The sequence below is a fragment of the Mobula birostris genome, chromosome 7 (assembly GCF_030028105.1).
Source record: "Mobula birostris isolate sMobBir1 chromosome 7, sMobBir1.hap1, whole genome shotgun sequence".
NCBI classification, from domain to species: domain Eukaryota; kingdom Metazoa; phylum Chordata; class Chondrichthyes; order Myliobatiformes; family Myliobatidae; genus Mobula; species Mobula birostris.
In genome coordinates, this window is record NC_092376.1 from 153734343 (window position 1) to 153754327 (window position 19985).

The following is a 19985-nucleotide window of genomic DNA, read 5'->3' on the forward strand; positions in this document are numbered from 1 at the left end:
AATTTATATGGGAAAAATTTTTTGAGTGTTCCCAGACCCAAAAATTAACTTACCAAATCATACCAAATAACACATAAAACCTAAAATAACACTAACATATTGTAAAAGCAGCAATGATATGATAAATACACAGCCTATATAAAGTAGAAATAATGTATGTACAGTATAGTCGGGAAGATTAAGCCAAAACCGATCTGTGGGAAATAAATCGACTCGTACGCACATGCGCACGTCACTCATGTGCACACAAGTGCCCGCGCAAGGCCTCATGGTCATGGTAGTCTTTCTCAGGGTAAACAGAAGTGTCCCGTATTTAACTGCTACTCTTGTCCCTTATTTGGGAGTGAGAAAGTTGGCAACCCTACTTTCCAGGCCTCAATCTATTGAAACCCGCCCCCCCCCCCCCCCCCCAATTTTCCAGGATAGGATCCCTTGGTAGGGTTCCTTTTCGAGGCCCGAAAAAGCACCACAACTGGATACACCGCCCTCCCCTCCAATACAAGCTGCAGATTCCTGATGTTTCAAAGTGAGCTCCTTTCATGCTGTGAAGGCCTGCTTCTGCATCAATGACCTGCACTGCCCCAAATCATCAGAGACTGCAGAAATAGTATGCAAGCATGCACCGCACGTCACTGTGTGCCCTGTCACCATGCATTTCTGAACACTTGCGTACAATAATACACCAAACAAAGGACTCTGGATTGAAAATTATGGTCATTCCCAAACACACGTCAAGTCCCTGATTTTCTTTTCTGACGCTCTTTTCACGGAACTTATTTGGGACAGAGTACAAGAATGCTACATTATGCAACTGAGTTACAAAGTCTATGATTCTATGAAGAAAGGAAATGTCTTCTGCTCCACCTACAGCAAAATGAAAAGCCTTGAGACAAGAAGAGGGAATTTTTTTCTCCTTTATATACATCAATTCATTGTTATTATTATCCTGTGTTAGGTCTCCCTGGACTTTCTGAACCACTTTCTTTAAACTTTATGAAAATATTACAACACTACTACCTCCCTTTCATCTCAGATTTTTTATAGAGCGGTGAAATTTCACCCCTTTACCTTCATGTTCTAAAGTTCAAAGTTCAATATATATTTATTATATGGTACGTATACATGGTATATGGTAGATATATTTCACCATATACTACCCTTGTGGGCATACTCAATAAATCTATAGAATAATAACCATACTAGAACCAGTGAAAGACCTCACTAACTTGGGCATTCAAACAGTATGCAAAATACAACAAACTGTGCAAATACAAAAAGAAAATCTGGACATTAAAGTTTTGAGAGGAGGGGACTTCGATCAGGTCCACTGCTCGAGTACAAAAGGCAGGAGCAGGTCAGTACAGTGAAAAAGACGGCGTTTGTGATTGATTAGCAAGAGCAAAGTAAAGGGAGGCAGGGGTAAGTGCAGCAGACGCCCTCTGAGTGGGCAGAGTCAGAGTGGTGATCTTGAGCTTTAGCTCTTCAGAGGATTCCGCAAAAATGGGCTAAGTCAGAGAAAGCAAAGAAAAGAAGAGTTTCTTTTTCCTTCCCTTCTTTATTTCTGCTCAGCAGAGATGCCAGGCAGGATAGCTGAATGCTCGTATTGTGGGATGTGGGAAGGCAGGGAGACCTCCAGTGTCCCTGATGACTAGAACTACAAGAAGTGCATCCAGCTGCAGCTTCTAGCAATCTGCATTAAGGAGCTGGAGCTGGAGCTGGAGCTGGAGCTGGAACTGGATGAACTTTGGATCATTTGGAAATATAGGAAATATAAGTGGTTACACCCAGGGTACAGGACACAAGAAACTCGGGGACAGTCAGGAAGGGGAAAGGAATTAAGGAGCCAGTGCAGAGCACCCCTGTGGCCATCCCCCTCAACAACAGGTATATCACTTAGGATACTGTCGGGGGTGGTGGGGGGGGGGGGGGGGGGAGGAATAACCTACCAGAGGAAAGTCACAGTAGTCAGGCACTGAGCCTGCCTTTTTGACTCAGAAGGGAAGGGGGAACCAAAGGCACACTATGGTGACAGGGGATTTGTTAGATAAGGGAATGGACAGGAGATTCTGTGTGCAAGAATGAGTTATTTGGATGATACTTTGCCTTCTGGGTACCAGAGTCCAGGATAGCTTGGATCGAGTCCTCAGCATTCTTAAGTGGGAGGATTAACAGCCAGAAGTCGTGGTCCATGTAGGTACCAATGACATGGGTAGGATGAGGGATGAGGTTCTGCATAGGGAGTTCAGGGAGTTAGGTGATAAATCATAGGGCAGGACTTCCAGGGTGGTGATCTCAGAATTGCACCTGTGCCACATGCTAGTGAGGCCAGAACTAGGAAGATTATACAGATTAATATGTGGCTAGGGAGTTGGTGTAGGATGGAGGGCAGGGAAGGTGGGACTTTTACAGAAGGGATGGTTTGCATCTGAACTGGAGGGGGACTAATATCCCAGCAGGAATGTTGTTAGTGCTACATGGTGGGGTCTAAACTTCGAGTTGCAGGGGAGTGGGAACCAGAGTGCCAGAACAGTTAGTGAAGAGGTTGTGGAAGCCAGATGCTGGTAAAACCACAGACAAAGATAGGAATTAAAAGTTGAGCATGGTGCGGCCAAAGTCCTCAGCTGCCCATATTTCAATGCAAGAAATATCGTAGGAAAGACGGATAATAGTGTTGAAGATTAAGTAGCTGGTTTACAAACTGAGGCAAACTCTAGCGAGGAGAGGCTGATGATAGGGCAAAACTGCAGTCAACAGGATGAGTTGCAACATTAAAAGGTGGACAAAATTGAAAAGGGTGAATACAGGATTGAAGGTGTTGTTATCTGAATGAGCGCAGTATACAGAAAAAGTGAGATTAACATGCAGCACAGTTGTAGACTGGCAGGTAAGATGTTATAGTTATCACTGAATCATGGATGAAAGAAGAATATAGCTGGGAGCTTAATGTCCTCATAGGGTCAGAAGGTGTTAAATTATTGTGGATAGAGCTAAGGAAATGCAAAGGTAAAAAGACTCCCAAACAGTAGTAAGGATATGGCCTACAAATTACAATGGGAGAGGGAAAATGCATGCCAAAAGGGCAATGTTACAATAGTCATGGGAACCTTCAGTATACAGGCAAATTGGGGGAAAAAAAAAAAAAAAAAAAATGGGAAAATCAGTTTGGTGCTTGATTCCAGGAGGGAGAATTTCTAGAATGCCCATGAGGTGGCTTTTTAGAGCAGCTCACGGTTTTGCTCGCTAAGGGGTTAGCTATTCTGGACTGGGTGTTGTGCATTGAACCAGAATTGATGAGAGAGCTTAAGGTAAAGAATCCTTAGGGGCAAGTGATCATAATATGATCAAGTTCACTCTGAAATTTGAGATGGAGAACCTAAAGTCAGATCATCAGAATTACTGTGGAATAAAGGCATGAGAGAGGAGTTGGCCAGAATTGATTGGAAAAGAGTACTGGCAGAGTAGCAATGGCTGATTTTTTGGACGCAATTCAGAAACACAGGATAACACATACCAAAGAGGAAGAAATATTTTAAAGGAAAGATGACACAACTGTGGCTAACAAGAGATGTCAGAGCCAACAAAAAAGCCAAAGGGAGGGCATATAATAGAGCAAAAATTAGTGGGAAAACAACAGTAGGCAACTAAAAAGTCATTAAGAAGATAAAGATGGAATACAAAAGTAAGCTAGCCAATAATATTAAAGAGGATACCAAAAGTTTCTTCAAGTATATAAAGTGTAAAGGACAGGCGACAGTGAATATCAGACTGCTGCAAAATGATGCTGGAGAGGAAGTAACAGGGGAGAATGAAATGGTGGATGAACTGAATAAGAATTTTGCATCAGTCTTCACTGTGGAAGACACTAACAATATGGTGGAAGTTCCAGGTGTCAGGGAGGATGAAGTTGTGAACTTACCATAACTAGAGAGAAGTTTCTTGGGAAACAGAAGGGTCTGAAGGTAGATAAGTCACCTGGATCAGATGGTGTACACCCTAGGTTTCTGAAAGAGGTGGCTGAAGAGATTGTAGAGGCATTAATGATCTTTTAAGAATCATTATATTCTGGAATGGTTCTGGATGAATGGAAAATTTAAGAAGGGAGAGAGGCAGAAGAAACAAAACTATAGGCTAATTAGTCTGACCTGGTGGTTGGGAAGATGTAGGAGCCAATTATTCAGGATGAGATGTCAGGGTACTTGCAGGCACGTGATAAAATAGGCTGTAGCCAGCATGGTTTCTGCAAGGGAAAATCTTGCCTAACAAGTTTGTTGGAATTCTCTGAAGAAATAACAAGCAGGATAGACAAGGGAGAATCAGATGATGTTGTGAACTTGGATTTTCAGAAGGCCTTTGACAAGCTGCCACACATGAGACTTAACAAGCTATGAGCCCATGGTATTACAGGAAAGATTCTAGCATAAGTAAAGCAAGTGCTGATTGGCAGGAGGCAAAGAGTAAGAATAAAGGGAGCCTTTTCTGGTTGGCTGCCAGTGACTGGTGGTGTTCCACAGGGGTCTGTGTTGGGACCGATTTTTTTAATGTTATATGTCCAAGATTTGAATGATGGAATCAATCATTTTGTTGCAAAGTTTGCAGGTGAAACAAAGGTGGGGGGGCAGGTCGTTTTGAGGGAGTAGAGAGGCTACAGAAGGACATAATCAAAAACACACCATCCCTACCGTGAAGCATGGTGGTAGCTGCATCATACTGTGGGGATGCTTCACTGTAGCAGGCCATGGAAGGCTTTTGAAGGTAGAGGGTAAACTGAATGCAGCTAAGCAGGGATATCCTGGAGGTAAACCTGATGCAGTCTGCAAGAGAACTGCGACTTAGGAGAAAATTCATTTTCCAGCAAGACAATGACCCCAAGGATAACCAGGAATGGCTTTGAAACAACAAAGTTAATTCCCTGGAGGGCCAGGTCAGAATCCAGACCTCAATCCAACTGAGAATTTGTGGCTGGACTTGAAAAGGTCTGTTCATTCATGATCTCCATGGAATCTGACAGACCTTGAGCAGTTTTGTAAAGAAGAAAGGGGAAAAATTGCAAGAGTCCAGATGCGCAAAGCTGATAGAGACCTATCCACACAGACTCAAGGCTGCAATTGCTGCCAAAGATGCATCTACTAAATACTGACTTGAAGAGTGTCTTATATTTGGAATTAACTTAATCACCTTGTAGAGATCTGTTTTCACTTTGACAACGGAAGTATTTTTTTGTTGATCAATGTCAAAAAAAAGCCAAATTAAATCCATTGTGATTCAATAATGTAAAACAATAAAACATGAAAATTTCCAGGGGGTGAATACTTTTCATTGGCACTGTAGGTGACTCAATGCATTCTACGCTTACTTTAACTGGCAAAACACGGAAGAACCATCGTGAGCTTCCACAGCTCTCAATGAAGCGGTGATTTCAATCTCTAAGGCTGATGTGCAAGCAGCCTTCAGGAGGATGAACCCATGAAGAGCATCTGGCCTGGATGGGGTACCTGGCCAAGTTCTAAAGACCTGTGCTGATCAACTAGCTGAAAAGTTCACTAAGATCTTTAAGCTCTCTCTTCAGCAGTTTGAGGTACCCAACCACTTCAAGCAGGCTTCAATTATACTGGTTCCCAAGAAGAATGTGGTGACCTGCCTCAATGACTACCATCCAGCGGCAGTTACATCCACTGTCATGAAGCGTTTTGAAAGGATGGTGATGAAACTTATCAACTCTGCCTGAGAAGTGACTTAGATCCACTTTGATTTACCTACCTGAGCAACAGGTCCACAGCAGATGCCTTCTCATTGGCTCTTCATTCAACCATGGAGCATCTGGAGAGCAAAGATGCAGAAATCGGAATGCTCTGATCAACTACAGGTCAGCATTTAATATTATCGTCCCCTCAAGTCTAATCAATAAGCTTCAAAACTTTGGCCTCAATATCTTCTTGTGCCATTGGATCCTGGATTTCCTCACTTGCTAATCAGAACCAATTGGAATCTGCAACAACATCTCCTCCATGATCTCCATCAGCATAGTTGCACCACAAGGCTTGTGACCTCAGTCCCCTGCTCTACTCGCTTTGCGCTTAAGACTGTGTGGCTAAGCACAGGTCCAAAGCCATATTCAAGTTTGCTGACAACATCACTGTCGTAGGCCTAATCAAAGGTAGTGATGATTCAGCATATAGGATGTCACATGCTAATTTTGTGGATGCACAGCCCTGAGCCTCTCAATGCCACATTATGCTCCTCCACTTTGAGCAGTAGTAGGCCAGAGATTCTCAGGCATCAGTGGAACTACTGTAATTTTTCCAATGATGTTTGAACACATGACCGAGTCTTTTACTCTGATTACCTGGTAATCTATTTGCATGTCAAAGCTTGGAAAATAACATCCACTTCAAAAGCCTGATGTTTGCTAACAACAGGTACATCCCAATGTAGCCAAGAAAATGGAACTAAGACCTTGCCACTAAGAATTTTGGTCGTCCTGCTCTCAGAAACCTATAGGAGATAAATGATCACTGTTAACAGGGGGATAGAGTTGTACCTAGTACAAGCTCTTGCAGTTCAAAACATTTTTACTTCAATTAAAGGCTGTAGTGATATATTCACATCAGTGGTGAACTGCATCATTGATTGTTGAGAGACAGCTCCCAAGATATATGAAGTAGTATGACTTTTCCAGGGTTCCATTATAAACCCATATTGAAGCAAATGAGAGTATGAGCCTTACGTTTAACTTCAACAAGATGAAGATTCTCCACCAATCTGATTGCCCTCCTACACTGCAATCTCACAATATTCTTGCGTAACTTTTTGCAAGTTTTGTTTGATGGTGCTCCTGTAAAATGCTCCTGTCTCAGGTTTGCTATAGGAGTGCAAGTTTTCTTCCTTATCGCTCAGAATTATTCTAAAATATGATTTGGTTGTGAGTTCCTCACTGTAACTTGATTTATTAAGCTAACTACTTCCTTTCCTTAAGAAAAACTTAGCAGGAAACTGGCTGTCTGGAAATTCTGGAGGACCAATTTATTTGTGGGACAGGAGCGTCAGAACCCAGGAACTTTTCCGAGGGAGGGATATTGGTTAATTATAAAATGGCGAGTAACAGCATCTTGCAACCAAATTTTTTGGCAGAGGTTTCTCCATTTTCAATGCTCCCCAACTCCCCACATCTCCTCCCTAATGTCTCTACCATTGGTTAGTCTTGGTCACTCTTGCTCATCTTACTTCAGAAGTCTTTAAGTTCCTCTTGAGGCCTCGTGCATGTTTCTGAAATTGACCCCCAGATTTTGTAAATTTGAGGCATTTTCTTTAGTGAAAATGACAACTTCTGGAACTAGTTTTTAGCACGCACATGTCAGAAAGTAAGGTATGTATGCTAAAAGAGAGGAATAGGACTGATCCCAGGTGTAAACAAGATGGGCCACTATAGGCATGAATAGAGAAGGTACAACGTGGCAATCTGATATGAGGTATAAGCCACATCTTTGGTGAAATATGTAAATATGTGGTAGAAGTATGGCAGCTTCAAAATAAAAACAATGCAGTACTAACAGAGCCAGGATACAAGGTAAACATTTTTTTCCCAGCAGAATTACTTCTTGTTTGGTGACCTATGTAAATAGTACCACTAATTTCCTGATTCTGTTATTTTCCTATTTCCAGCCAGGTTTTCATATGGAGCCTGGGTAAGAATATAAGACAATAGTCCAAAGATGTATGGAAAAGGTCTTCACTTTGACAGCAATTATGAACACACTTAACTCACTGCCCAGATTCAAAAAAGTGAGCAAGAAATCTAGGTCACATACTGCAATTTTATAATTGAACTGAATGGCTAGCCCCAAGGACAGGAAGAAATCTGATGAACGTTTTAAAATAATGTAGAAGTGGCCAGTCATAATACCTTCAGCACTTGATTAACAGTACCTCCTGCTCTCACCCACACAGTGCCAAGGCAGTTACTTCAAGCACTATTAAAAAGGGAGACACTGATAAAATCACAATGCTTTCAGACAGAGTTTTACTCTGATAGCTCATTTCCTTATATTAAAGAGGATCTTTGGTGGTATTTTGAGTTCTGAATCTTCAGGGATACTTGGTAGTGTGGAGGAGCAGAGGGATCTGGAGGTACATGTCCACAGATCCCTGAAAGTTGCCTCACAGGTAGATAGGGTAGTTAAGAAAGCTTATGGGGTGTTAGCTTTCATCAGTTGAGGGATAGAGTTTAAGAGTCGCGAGGTAGTGATGCAGCTCTATAAAACTCTGGTTAGGCCACACTTGGAGTACTGTGTCCAGTTCTGATTGCCTCACTATAGGAAAGATGTGGAAAGGGTACAGAGGAGATTTACCAGGATGCTGCCTGGTTTAGGCAGTATGGATTATGATCAGAGATTAAGGGAGCTAGGGTTTTACTCTTTATAGAGGAGGATGAGAGGTATACAAGATATTAAGAGGAATAGATAGAGTGGATAGCCAGCTCCTCTTCCCCAGGGCACCACTGCTCAATACAAGAGGACATGGCTTTAAGGTAAGGGGTGGGAAGTTCAAGGGGGATATTAGAGGAAGGTTTTTTACTCAGAGAGTGGTTGGTGCATGGAATGCACTGCCTGAGTCAGTGGTGGAGGCAGATACACTAGTGAAATTTAAGAGACTACTGGACAGGTATATGGAGGAATTTAAGGTGGGGGGTTATATGGGAGGCAGGGTTTGAGGGTTGGCACAACACTGTGGGCCGAAGGGCCTGTAATGTGCTGTACTATTCTATGTTCTATGTAAGGAACTTTGCCTGCTGTAGCTCTTCCCTGACAATGCTTAATGCACTCTTACAGTGAAGAGAGTGAGGAAGGATGAAAGGAACAAATGCAAAAGAAATATGGAACAGAAGTTGCAAATAATAAAAAAAATCTTGCGAACGGAATCCATGGGCCTCAAAATAAATTTTGCCGCAATTTTCTGAGCATCACTGCAAACAACATCTTCATTTCTCTGCCTGTGATGCAGATATCACATTGTTGATTTCATCAAAATAACCAGTGGGTTCTTTTGTAGAAATAAGAGCACTGCACTGGCAATTCAGGAAGCACATACAGTAAGAAAGATACCACAAATATTGGAAAATGACAAAAAGAACAGAGAAATATAAGTATAAAATAGTATTATTTTAATTCATAGTCTGGAGAAAGACCACCATTTCCCACCTTTCTCACCCACCTGGCTTCACCTGTCATCTTCTAGCTATCCTCCTTCCCCTTGCCCCATCTTTTTATTCTCCCATCTTTTGTCTTCCTTTCCAGCCCTGAAGAAGGGTCTTGGGCTGAAATGTCAACTGTTTATTCATTTCTATAGATGAAATCTGATCTGCTGAGTTCCTTTAGTACTTTATGTGTGTTGTTCATGAGAAAGGTCAGAGGAGAATGGCTAGACTAGTTCAAGCTGCTAAGAAGGCACCAGTAATAGGCACAAGAGTATTGTGCAGAAGAGCTTCTCTGAATGTACAACACATTGAACCTTGAAGTGGATGGACTATGGCTGCAGAAGACCACACTGTGTTCCCATGTCCATATCGCTGGACTTTGAACACATCAGAGGCCGAGACTCTGGCGTAACTTCTAACTTCCACAACATTCGTACACACCTGTCTCTAAACTGACGCTTAACTCCCCACTCTGTGCACAAAATCATTCCTATGAATTAAAAACAATTCTAGTTGGTGTACAAGGACCCAACTCTGGCCATGAATGTATGTAATTGTATAGGCTATATGTTAAAAGTTAATTGTATATGGCTGTTACTTTAAACAAAATCATGTCAATATCAAGTTTATTTCTTAATCAATTGAGATAATGGTTACTGGTCAGTGATTTCTATGTGTTTTTTAGAATTAAGATATGATTATGAAATATTATCTGACTTCCTTGAGCAGGCCTTCTATTTTGCAATCCTGAAATCTAAACACGCATTAGTGTATTTGATCACAAGTGTTTTAAACAGGGTTACTTGAAAAACACTGAAAAGGTTGGTAATTAAGAAGATCTCCTTGCCATGATGGTTTCAGCCTCTGATGAGATTAATACAGAGAGATTTATCACATGTACACCTAAACATCGAAACACAGAGTGAAATTTGTTATTTTGGGTCAATGACCAACATAGTCTGAGGATGTGCTGGGGGCAGCCTGCAAGTGCCACCAAGATTTCAGTGCCAACATAGCATGCCCACAACTTACTAACCCTTACTTTGGATTGTATGAGGAAACTTTAGCACACAGGAAAAAAAAACCCACATGGCCATTGGGAGAACATACAAACTTCTTACAGACAGCAGTGGGAATTGAACGTTATCACTGATGCTGTAAAGCGCTATGCTAACCACCACAATACTCTGCCATGCAAGCTGCAACAGGTAGTAGATGTGAAAACTGAAGGTGTACAGGAGAATGAAGAGTAATAATCATATTTTTCCAAGGGCAGTACAGCACTAGCACAGGTTCTTTGACCCACAATGTCTGTGCCAACCACGATACCAATTCATGCAGCACATCTGCTTATCTATATATACCCCTCAATTCCCCACGTATCCAGGCGCCTATCAAAATGACTTTTAAACAGTGAGTCTGTATCTGCTTCTATCACCCTCCAAGGCAGCATATTCCAGACACCCCATTCTGTGTGTAAAAAACTTGCAAATCTCTTTAAACTTTCCCTCAAATTGCAGTCCCCAACATCTGACATTTCCATCCTGGGGGGAGGAAAAAAAACACAAGACTCTGTACATCTACCTTGTCTGTTATTTTATATACTGTGACCTGACTATGACGGCAATACTAACTTAATCAGCTCAGTCTGTTTTGTTAGTTTTGGAATCATATTGAAGGTGGAGAGTTAACTCAGTTCACTGCAGGTAGCTGAGACCAACAATCAAATTAGAGCTCACTATCTCCAATAAAATTTGAAGTCTGCATCAATTTTATGCTCTGTAACTTTTCTGAAATAATTAATAGAACCAGTATAACTGCTTTTTAAAGTGGCAAACATTTACTGCATCATACTAACTGAGAAATGTTTCAAGGGTGCAAAGCCGGGTGGTGTGACTGTGGAGGAAGGACCAGATATTAGGGTCCTAAGGGAATCTTTGCAGGAGCGTGTGCTGCCTCACAGTATGCTATCTTCGTGGAAAATTGGGTTAGAATTGCTACCGTGGAATCTCTGGAGGAGAAAAAAAATGATTCCTCATCTATTCCCTCTTCCCCTAGCTCCTCTTCCCCTTGGGCAATGGCTGAGTTTGTCCAATAACCAAGCACTACAGTGCACAACAAAGTTAGAGAATCTGGCTCCTGAATTCTGCTTGGTGTAGACCGCAAAATTGCATTTTTTTTTTGACTGGGTTATAGTAACTGTATTGTGGTCACCACTAAGTACTATAGAAGTGGTAACTGCATGGCTGTTCCATTGGTAGCATTAGTCTTCTGGGTTTGAAATTCTTGAATGGAGTGATTAACCCTTTGAGCAACAGATTGCTGATTCCCCCAGAAAATTTCTTTCTCGTCAATGATAAACAGCTCAAGAATGAATGGAAAATATCAGTTATTAGCACACCTAGAATTGTCCACCATGAATGTAAGGGTTTACATGCCATAATGGGCTGCAAAATGAGGTCAGGCAGCATTGCTGACAACTGCACATCCTTTCCCAATTGAACAGAAGGGGTTTGAAATGTCACCACTCACGTCAATAGCCTCCAATGCACCCGGACACACAGTTATCGTTGTGGATGTCTTCTAGTGAACCTGCGGAAAGCAACTGTCCTCAGTAGTATCTCTGACTGTGCTCTTAGATCCTGCATGGAACTGACATAGGGTTATTTGCAGATATTGTTAACCTCTCCCTGATTCAATCTGAGGTTCCCACCTGCTTTAAGGCGGGACTAATTCGTTTACTGTCAAAACAGCTTGACGGCTATGTCATTTCCCTGACCATACACTCATCTCTGAAGCATCTGGGCAGTAAAGACACCCACATTAGACTACTTCTCATTGATTACAGCTGTCTCCCATACTATAATTTGAAGGAAATTCAGCTCTAAACTCCCTAGACCTGGAACTCAATATCTCCCTTTGTGACTGAATCTTTGACTTTCTGACCAACAGACTGCAATCAGTAAGGGTAGGCAGCAACACTGTCATACTGACATGATTATTCTCCACACTAACTCTCCACAAGCTTGCATCTTCAGCTCAGGGTGTACACCCTGTACACTCATTAGCGTATGGCCAGATTCTGCAGGTGATACCTGCAGTGGGCCATATCTCAAATAATGATGAGATGAAGTTGAGGAAGAAGATAGATAGCCTAATGACTTGGTGTCATGATAACAACCTTACCTTCAGTGTCAGCAAAACAAAGAGCTGGCCATTGACTTCCGGAATGGGGGCAATGAAGACGTTCCTGTTTAACTCAATTGTGCCAAGATTGAGAGGGTTGAAAGTCTTAAGCTCCTAAGAGGTGAACATCACCAACAGCCTCTCCTGGTCCAGCTATGTTGACTTTATGTCTTGGTATGGCAACTGTTCTGCCCGAGACTGCAAGAAACTGTGGACATAGTTCAGCAAATCACAGAAACTATCCTCCCCTTCACAGATTCTATCTAATCTTCTCACTGTCTTAGCAAAGCAACCAGATCCCATCCTGGATATTCACTTCCATCTGCACATACCACCAGGTTCAAAGACAGCTTCTATCCCGCTGTTATAAGACTACTGAATACTTCCCTTATATGATAAGAAGGATTCCTGAGCTCATACTCTACTCATTGTGACCTTGTACTTTGTTGTCTACCTATACTGCATTTTATCTGTCCTCTTAACACTTTATTCTGCATTCCATTATTGTTTTACCTTGGACTACTTTGATGCACTCTTGTAATGAATTGATCTGCATTGACAGTAAGCAAGACAAGTTTTCACTTTACTTTGATAAATGTGACAACAATAAACAAATTTGTCAATTTAGTACTAACTGAGAGAATACATTTCCTTTCCGTAACTGTGAGTGGGAGCTCTATGAAAATGCTTTGCAGTAATTTCCTTGCAGAAGTAGATAAAGTTCTCTGTTCTGAAGCAGGGAACTTTAGTGGCCTAACTGATGCAACAGCCAACTGTGATATGTGTCATTTATCAGTAGCTGTGGCCTGATATGATCTTTAGGGCAAGTTGCTTACTCTTTGGACAGGGAGAACAGGTAGAATTGTTACTGACCGGGTGCAGAGTTAGAGAATGGCTGAAACTGTGGTATAACCTGATTAGCAATCACACCTTGGCAACATTGAGATTGGCCATTGGTCCTACATGATGGTGCTAGGTGGGAGAATGACAAGATCAACAGGGAAGTGGCTACGGCTTTCTTAAAAGGACTGGGCCAATACATGGTCTAATACATGAAACAGGAAATGACACACCAACTTTTCTACTCCTCTGTTTCCACCATTCAGGGACTCAAACAATCTTGTTAAGTGAAACAGTGATTCACTTGTACTTCTACCAACTGGAATGTGGTCTCCGCTAGATTGTAGGAACAACAGAATGAGTGACAGCTTTGTGAAGCATCTATGCTCAGGCTTCAGGGGCGACTTGGAGCTCCCTGTCACCTGCCAATTTACAGTATTTTCCCACTCTGTTCTCAGTGATCTATGCCCTATGACCACCTACCTTCTTATCGCGATGTCCAATATACAAGCTGGAGGAACAGCATCTCACATTTCATCTGGGCAAGTTGCCTTTTCCAGACTTCCTGCCCTTTTTGCTGTGTTATCTGTCTGTGATATTGCCTCAATTTTTCTTTCTCCATAAGTACAGTTTGGCTTGTTCTCTAGTCCTCCATTTTGGATGTAAATGACTTCTGCGACCAGTCTTCTGGTCTGAGTATAAATTGTGCATTTAATTTGGAATGCAGGTCTGAGCAATGGGTTTCTAAAAGCTGTGAATCTCAGATCAGACAATGCTGATTCATGCTTATGTCTGCAGTGTGGGTGCAAATCAGGAGGTATGACGCTCTTGTGCAGTGCCAAGGGAAGCACTGCAGATACATTGTAAATATGGAATTGTCCTTTGATGTTTAGCACATAAAATATTGAGTCCCACGTTGGGCCAGCCAGATTTTTCAACCAAAAGCCTCTCCATATGATACCTGCTGTATCTTGTTTTGGTTAATAAAGAAGCTGCTTTGTATCTACCAGTACTGTTCTCTGGTGACTTCATTCACGCAACAACATTGGACCTTTTCATTTTTCTACGTTTGTTTTCTCAATCTCTAACTTCACTCATCTCATAACTTTTGTTCTCCAACTGCCTCCGCTAACTCCCTCAACATGATGGCCTTCACAACTTATTGCAACCCTTGCCTCACTTCTCCCCCACCTGCTCTGCAACTTAAAACTACCTTGATTTTCCTCCTTCCTAACTCTGATGAAGGGTCTTTGATCTGAAACATCACTCTATTTCTCTTTTCACAAATGCTGCCTAACCAGCTGAAGGCTTCCAGCAATTTTTTTTAAAATATCAGATTTCAACCTTCTGCAGTGTTTTGGTTTCCATTTGTCCTCTTTGAATGTTGAAATTGTTACCAATGATTTTGAAAGATCTTTGATGTCACTTGTTGAACATGAGTCAACAACTTAATGTTGAAATGACCCGGTTTAAGACGGTGCTGGTGAATCTCAGTGACCACTTGCTGTCAAGAAACAAAAAGAAAAATACAAACTACATCATTAATCACACTTTCTATGGTGAGAGATAATTGCCAACAATCACCTGTAACCTCCCTTTCAGAGTTGAGCTTTTGAACCGCCAGTACAACCTGGCATTTTTTTTGCCATTTGAACTGAAATTTCAAAACATGCAGGACAGCAAGTGAAGAGCAAACAGGCCAAGAAGCAGCAGGGCACAGGCCCGACAGCGGGGAGTGAGCCAATGTCTGCCCATAGCTGGAGCGGGATATAGTTCAATGTGGCAGAACAGAGGTGAGGAGATGGGACCCCAGACTGAGGAAAGTACAGAGGTTTGATTGATTTAAGCACTGGGCCAAATTGGAAAGGTCGGTACAGACCGAATCAAAGTAACAGGGCCCAGGCCCTTAGGGCATTATCAAAGCAGCAGAGCCCAGATCTGAGAGCGAGGAAGAGCCAGAAGTTTGGACAATTTAAACACTGGGCCAGATTGAAAAGATCAGGGTGCCAGAGCCAAAGGCGAGGGTCAGGCCGTTTCAGCTCACTGGACTCTGAAGTTTACTCATCTCTGGGCTGAACTAAGACAGCACTGATGACTGGCTTCATGGCTATGGACTCACTTTCTTGAACTTTAGTTGTTTGCCTGTTTTGTTGTTTGCACTATTTATTTTTTTTAATGCACATTGGGCTCTATTGGGTTTCTTTGTTTTGTGGCTGCCTGCAAGGAAACGAATCTCAAGGCTTATGTAGCACACATAAATTGACAAATGTACTTTGACGTTAAAACATATTGCTAAATTGGTCAGAGATAAGAGGTTAAAATTTGTTCATTGTTTCAATGTTTTAACAAAATAGAAAACCTTCAAAAATCATTTGAAAAGTCTTAATCATTGCAATAAATTCAATACAAAAAATATTTTTGCATTTCATCTTGTTGCCGATTGCAAACATTGAATAGTCGAACAATTGCATTACCAATTGATTGCACATCATTTCCACAGAGGAAATGCACAACCACATGATGATCTGTGAACAAACCTGTAGAAGCAATTTTTATATCATTAGGACCCACACATTGTTGTTTGTCTTTGTTGTCTGCATCTAGATGTCTGATGGTGCTCACTGACAAGGAATACAGCAATAAACAAGCATAATACTTACTAATTACCATTTAGACTGATCCCATCTAGGACTGAGTGTGATGCAAATACTTGGAGCAAAATAGTATTAAGCAAGCTTAGCAGTCTCAACTTGAAGTGGAGCAGCCTATGAACCCAACATACATCAGACACTGGCTTGTATTTACTGATGGAAGGTCAAAACTGTATTGCAGGACAAATGATTTGATAAAGGAATATGAAAACTTCAACCACAGAATCTAACGGCAAAAACTCAAAAGCTCTGGAATCTATTTTTAAAGGGTTTTAATTGGAAAGTCAGGAAGTTATGCTATGTGCGGCTATATTAGAAAGGGGAACCTGGACTCTATCACTCTGAAGCTGCGTGCCATTCAACGCACCAGGTTATCCCATTGCAGCACAATACCAGGAAGCTTGCAAGGTCTATATCACTAGCATAAGAAATTCTGCAGATGCTGCAAATCTTGAGTAAGGCACATAAAGTGCTGGCGGAGCTCAGTACGATGGAGAGGAATGAACAGTCACTGTTTCGGGCAGAGGCTCTTCATCAGGACTGGAAAGGAAGGGGGAAGAAGAAATCCATATCCTTTTGCAGTCTCCTCTACATTAAATGCAAGCCCTGATCTCCAGGATATCATCCCATCCTTTTTTGTGGTCTGTAAACAGCTCAATCTCCAGTATTCAAAAATCAGAATCAGGCTTATTATCACCGGCATATGTCGTGAAATTTGTTAACATAATGGCAGCAGTACAATGCAATACTGAATTTGAACTGCACACATCAAAGTTGCTGGTGAACACAGCAGGCCAGGCAGCATCTCTAGGAAGAGGTACAGTTGACGTTTCGGGCCGAAACCCTTTGTCAGGACTAACTGAAGGAAGAGCTAGTAAGAGATTTGAATGTGGGAGGGGGAGGGGGAGATCCAAAATGATAGGAGAAGGCAGGAGGGGAAGGGGGATGGAGTCAAGAGCTGGACAGGTGATTGGCAAAAGGGATATGAGAGGATCATGGGACAGGAGGCCCAGGGAGAAGGAAAAGGGGGAGAAGGGGAAAAAACCCAGAGGGAGAGAGGGAGAGAGGGAGAGAGGGAGAGAGGGAGAGAGGGAGAGAGGGAGAGAGGGAGAGAGGGAGAGAGGGAGAGAGGGAGAGAGGGAGAGAGGGAGAGAGGGAGAGAGGGAGAGAGGGAGAGAGGGAGAGAGGGAGAGAGGGAGAGAGGGAGAGAGGGAGAGAGGGAGAGAGGGAGAGAGGGAGAGAGGGAGAGAGGGAGAGAGGGAGAGAGGGAGAGAGGGAGAGAGGGAGAGAGGGAGAGAGGGAGAGAGGGAGAGAGGGAGAGAGGGAGAGAGGGAGAGAGGGAGAGAGGGAGAGAGGGAGAGAGGGAGAGAGGGAGAGAGGGAGAGAGGGAGAGAGGGAGAGAGGGAGAGAGGGAGAGAGGGAGAGAGGGAGAGAGGGAGAGAGGGAGAGAGGGAGAGAGGGAGAGAGGGAGAGAGGGAGAGAGGGAGAGAGGGAGAGAGGGAGAGAGGGAGAGAGGGAGAGAGGGAGAGAGGGAGAGAGGGAGAGAGGGAGAGAGGGAGAGAGGGAGAGAGGGAGAGAGGGAGAGAGGGAGAGAGGGAGAGAGGGAGAGAGGGAGAGAGGGAGAGAGGGAGAGAGGGAGAGAGGGAGAGAGGGAGAGAGGGAGAGAGGGAGAGAGGGAGAGAGGGAGAGAGGGAGAGAGGGAGAGAGGGAGAGAGGGAGAGAGGGAGAGAGGGAGAGAGGGAGAGAGGGAGAGAGGGAGAGAGGGAGAGAGGGAGAGAGGGAGAGAGAGAATGAATGCGTGTGTGTATATAAACAAATAAATACCCTCCTGACGAAGGGTCTCAGCCCGAAACGTCGACTGTACCTCTTCCTAGAGATGCTGCCTGGCCTGCTGCGTTCACCAGCAACTTTGATGTGTGTTGCTTGAACTTCCAGCATCTGCAGAATTCCTCATGTCTGAATGTGAACTGATTTTATGTCTTACATCCGTCACATACATGAGTAGTAAAAATCTTTATGTTACGTCTCCGTCTAAATGTGCAATCATAGTAATTTATAATAAATAGAAGAGTCATTGCAACATAGAAATACACTCAAATCAGCATGAGTTAATCAGTCCGATGGCCTGGTGGAAGAAGCTGTCCCAGAGCCGGTTGGTCCTGGCTTTTATGCTGTGGTACCGTTTCCCGGATGGTAGTGGCTGGAATAGATTGTGGTTGGGGTGACTCGGGTCCCCAGTGATCCTACGAGCCCTTTTTACACACCTGTCTTTGTAAATGTCCTGAATTATAGGAAGTTCACAACCACAGATGTGCTGGGCTGTCAGCATCACTCTCTGCAGAATCCTGTGATTAAGGGAGGTACAGTTCCCATGCCAAGCAGTGATGCAGCCAGTCAGGATGCTCTCAATTGTGCCCCTCCAGAAAGTTCTTAGGATTTGGGAGCCCATACCAAACTCCCTCAACTGCCTGAGGTGAAAGAGGTGCTGTTGTGCCTTTTTCACTACACAGCTGGTGTGTACAGATCACGTGTGGTCCTCGGTGATGTGGATGCTGAGGAATTTAAAGCTGTTTACCCTCTCAGCCCCAGATCCATTGATGTCAATAGGGGTTAGCCCATTTCCATTCATCCTGTAGGGGTTAGCCCCCCTCCACTGGTAGTCCACAACCAGCTCCTTTGATTTTGCGACATTGAGGGAGAGGTTGTTTTCTTGACACCACTGTGTCAGAGAGATGACTTGTTCCCTTTAGACCACCTTGTTATTGTTTGAGATTAGGCCTCAATGTAGTGTCATCAGCAAATTTAATTAGCAGATTAGAGCTGTGGGTAGTGACACAGTCAGGGGTATACAGGGAGTAAAGGAGGGGACTCAGTACACAGCCCTGAGGGGCTCCTATGTTGAGAGTCAGAGGTCTGGAGGTAAGGGAGCCCACTCTTACCATCTGCTGGTAATCTGACAGGAAGTCCAGGATCCAGCTGCACAAGGCAGGGTCAAGGCTGATGTCTCTGCACTTCATGTCGAGCCTGGTGGAATTATGGTGTTGAATACCGAAGTGTACTCCAATAACAGCATTCTCACACAAGAATTCTTCTTCTCCAGATGTGTAAGGACAGTATGGAGAGCAGTGGCTATTGCGTCATCTGTTGATCGGTTGTGTCGGTAAGCGAATTGTAGGGGGTCCAGTGTGGGTGGCAGCATGCTGCAGATGTAGCTCTTGACCAGTCTCTCAAAGCATTTGCTTATTATTGAGGTGAGTGTGACAGGATGCCAGTCGTTCAGGCATGCTACCTTGGTCAGTTTTGGTACAGGGATAATGGTGATTAACTTGATGCAGCAGGGCACTCTTCACTGGGAGATAGAGAGAGAAGAAAAATGTCTGTTATCACACCTGCTGGTTGTGCTGCGCACATCCTGAGTACTCGCCCTGGGATGCCGTCCAGTCCCACAGCCTTGCGACTGTCCACTCGTTGGAAACATCTGTGTACCACAGCCTCCGAGATGACCAGGTTGCAGGTTGTAACGGTGGCTTTCCTCAGAGGCTCAGAGTTGGCAACATTGAACCAAGCGTAGAAGCAATTGCGCTCATCTGGGAGAGGGGCCGTGATGTTACGGCACCATTACATTTGGCTTTGAAGTCTGTGATGGCATGCAGCCCTCGCCACATGTCACGTGTGCTACTCCTTGTGAATCTTGACTCAATCTTGTCCTTGTATTGTTGTTTCGCAGCCTTGATAGCTTTGTGCAGATCATAGCAACTTTTCTTCAGCTCTTGTTGATTACCGGCAATGTAAGTTCTATGTCATGCGGTAAGTGCTGTTTGCACGGAGCTATTGATCCAGGGTTTCTGGTTCGGGAAGAGCCTGACTGACTTTTGGGGGACAACATCGTCGATGCACTTCCGGATGAAGCATGTGACTCCATCCGTGAACTCGGAAACATCCAAGATGATAATACAGAAAAATATGTATATAATACATATGGGTTCAATACCCATTTAGGAATCAGATGACAGAGGGGAAGAGACTGTTCCTGAGTTGCTGAGTGTGTGCCTTCAGGCTTCTGTACCTCATTTCTGATGGTAATAATGAGTAGAGGGCATGTCCTGGGTGATGGGGGT

At 43.3% G+C, this 19985-nt stretch overlaps 1 long non-coding RNA gene across 6 annotated transcripts in view; it reads right to left on the minus strand.

The window, feature by feature from the left end:
- The window catches only part of LOC140200517 (uncharacterized), a 129409-nt gene that overhangs the window by 25958 nt on the left and 83466 nt on the right, over positions 1-19985 (minus strand). For 3 of the 6 annotated variants that reach the window (XR_011886653.1, XR_011886652.1, XR_011886650.1), the window contains exons 3-5: positions 14561-14720; positions 12377-12584; positions 5758-5817 (exon numbers count right to left, since the gene is read on the minus strand). The exons of 2 other annotated variants lie outside the window; for them this stretch is intronic. This is a non-coding gene — a long non-coding RNA (uncharacterized lncRNA). The remainder of the gene's footprint in view (positions 1-5757; positions 5818-12376; positions 12585-14560; positions 14721-19985) is intronic. One more of the 6 variants, XR_011886651.1, reaches the window with a different exon arrangement.